Raw genomic sequence first — 3,498 nt, 5'->3', positions numbered from 1 at the left:
CCGTATTACTATTAGGCGACTTCAATGCATTAATAGGCAGAGAAAAGAAATTTAGAAATGCAGTAGAACAATACACAGCTCATAAAAGAACCAATACAAATTTTATGAGGCTAATCAGTTTGTGTCAAAGGTCTCACCTGAAACTAGTGTCAACCTTCTTTAGGAGGCTCCCAGGAAAAGCTAAAATGTAGATACCTCCTACACAAATGTTAGAAGAATTTCAGTTAGTTTATGTGGCTACTTCGCAAAAAAGTACAGTGGGAATTATGAATGTGAAAATAGTAAGGAATGGCGAATTTGATTCTGATCACTACCTCTCTAAAATTAAAGTAAAACTCATACCTAATAAAGAATAAAGAAAGTCGCAAAGGTTAATAAAACGTAATACAGACAGACTTATTATAACAAAAGAATCGATTAAAACTGCCAAGACGATATTAAAGTGGCAACTGGCAAGAAATGTCCAAAGCAATTAATAATGCTACACGGAAAACGTTTGGGACAGTAAAAAATAAAAGGAAAATTTGGTGGAATGAAATATGCAAAGAAGGCACAGCTAAGGGTGCTAAAAATGGGAACCATGGAAGTGGTTAAAGAAAATTTAAGACTATGATCAAGTTAAATAATAAAGAAATGAAACAGCCAGTTTAACCAGAAATACCAAACAAGCCTCTGTAAAGGAGAAACTTTTGGAAATAGACAAAAAAATGTAAAAAATAATGCCTGTGACTTTTATCAAACTTTTAAGAACAAATTAAAGAGGTACCAAGCTTGAAATGTCTGTTTCAAAAATGAAAACAGCAAAATTGGGTTAAGCAATACTGAAAATTGTGTAATACTAACAAGATATTTTCATCAACTTCTGAAATGTGCTGAACCAAATCATAAATCGTAATTGTCAGATATTATAGGAAATTTGTAAGAAGATTTACCACCAGCTATAGAAGAAATAGAAGAAGTTATTAAAATACTCAAAAACAACAAAGCCAGTGGAGAAGATTTTATTACAGCTGATCTTTTGAAGTGGTCCTTGCCAAATATAGCAAATGAGTCAAATTTACTCTTGGAAGAAATCTGGAAAACAGAAAAATCCCAGAGGAATCGAATATTGCCTTGATACATCCACTCAACAAAAAATTGAAATACACTGATCAGCCAGAACATTATGATCACCCACCTAATAGCCGGTGTGCCCACCTTTGGCACGGATAACAGCGGCGACGCATCGTAGCATGGAAGCAGTGATGCCTTGGTAAGTCACTGGAGGGAGTTGGAACTGCATCTGCACACACCGGTCACCTAATTCCCATAAATTCCGGGGAAGGGAGCGATGAGCTCTGACGTCACGTTCAATCTCATCACAGATGTTTTAGATCGGGTTCAGATCTGGAGAGGTGGGGGGGGGGGGGGAGGCAACATATCAACTGGAACTCCCCACTGTGTTCCTCGAACACTGCTGGCCTTGTGACATTGCGCATTATCTTGCTGAAAAATGCCACTGCCTTCAGGAAACATGATCGCCATGAGGGGGTGTACGAGGCATTCAACCAGTGTATGATACTCCTCGGCAGTCATGGTACCTTGCACGAGCTCCACCGGACCCGTGGATGCCCACGTGAGTGTTCCCCATAGCGTAATGGAGCAGCCGCCAGTTTGTCACCATCATGCAGTACTGGTGTCAAGGAACTGTTCCCCTTGAAGACGACGGATTCGCGTTAGGCCATCGGCATGATGAGGAAGGTATCGGGATTCATCAGACCATGCTACACCACTGTGCCAATATACAGTGCCGATGGGTCACGTGCCAGTTTCAGTCGTAATTGACGATGTCGTGGTGTTAACATTGGCATATGCATTGGTTGTTGGCTCTGGAAGCCCATCGTTAGGAGTGTTCGACGTGCTGTGTGTCCAGACACGTACTCTGCCCAGTATTAAAGTCTGATATTAGTTATGCCACAGTTCGCCGTCTGTCCTGTTTTACAGCCTGCTCATCCCACGACGTCCGACATCTGTAATGAGGTGTGGCCGCCCAAACCTACGAAGTCGGGACGTGTGTCACCTGGGTTTTGTCAGGTGTTGAAGACACTCACCACAGCACTTCGCGAAAACCCGACACGTCATGCAATTCCCGAAATGCTCGTTCCGATCGTCCAGGCCATCACAATTTTCCCTCCGTCAAACTCAGATAGATCGCGCGCCTTCCCCATTCTACACACGGATAACACCCTCACTGATACTACATGCACCGTGCTTGTGTCTGATTACCAATCATTCCTCGCTAGGTGACGCTGCTTTCGCCTGGACGGATTTATAGCGATAACAGGCCGGTGGTCATAATGTTCCGGCCGGTCAGTATGCGTGTTGGGAATTACTAGAAGATATGGGAAACAAACCAACAGATCAGGGAACTGTATTTGTAGACGTAGTTACAGCAGTAATGGAAACGAATTGGAAGTGAACAGAGCCCGTGATAGACTCCAAGAAATGCAAGGTGGGAACAAGACGTTAGAAGACATGGACGAGAAGCGTTCGGCTGTTACGGTAAAGTGTGTGAGAGTCAGGAGGCGGCCACTATCTAGAGGTAGATGCGAAACGACTGGCGGTGATGACATTTCACATTTCTGTTGGAGAAAAATTATATACTGTAGAATCACACTTGTCTGTACGTTCGAAATTTTGTCGTGCCATATGGAAGGTCGAATAATTAACGAGGGGACTTCAAAAAGTAAGTTACACATGTCATCCATTTGATCTTCGTGCAACAAGAATGGCGCATTGTAAGAAGAGAGTACGTGTTATGGGTTTCCTGCAGACGCAGTTGTTTTGCGGTCTGGATATCTCGTGCATCACATTGTGGGTGTGATATAGCGTGGCATGTGGAAACGTACTCCAAAGCTGAAGGACGCCGGACAGTACGATTCTTGTGGGCAGAGCGCCTAAATTGCACACAGATCCGCTTCGAAATTCTGGCAGTATACCACAGACGACAATGTCCATGCAATCGAAGAACTGATCACTCACGGATTCGGCCTTGGGCCAGTTCCGACGGGAGGTTAGCAGCAATCGCAGATTTATCGACGATCATGACTTTCACACAACGGTTCCAGAATGGTTCCCCGACCAAGCAGTGGATTTCTATTGCCGGACAACTGAACGATTGATAGAACGTTCCGACTGTTATTTACAGACTCTCTGTAACTTTGTTGAAAAATAGTTCTGAGCTTGCGGTTATGGCTTGATACCAGTGCCTACCAATTTTAATTGTGCAGGGTGATTCAAAAAGAATACCACAACTTTAAAAATGTGTATTTAATGAAAGAAACATAATATAACCTTCTGTTATACATCATTACAAAGAGTATTTAAAAAGGTTTTTTTTCACTCAAAAACAAGTTCAGAGATGTTCAATATGGCCCCCTCCAGACACACGAGCAATATCAACCCGATACTCCAACTCGTTCCACACTCTCTGTAGCATATCAGGCGTAACAGTTTGGA

This window comes from Schistocerca americana, chromosome 7 (assembly GCF_021461395.2).
Source record: "Schistocerca americana isolate TAMUIC-IGC-003095 chromosome 7, iqSchAmer2.1, whole genome shotgun sequence".
Lineage (NCBI taxonomy): Eukaryota > Metazoa > Arthropoda > Insecta > Orthoptera > Acrididae > Schistocerca > Schistocerca americana.
This window is presented reverse-complemented; position numbering follows the sequence as displayed.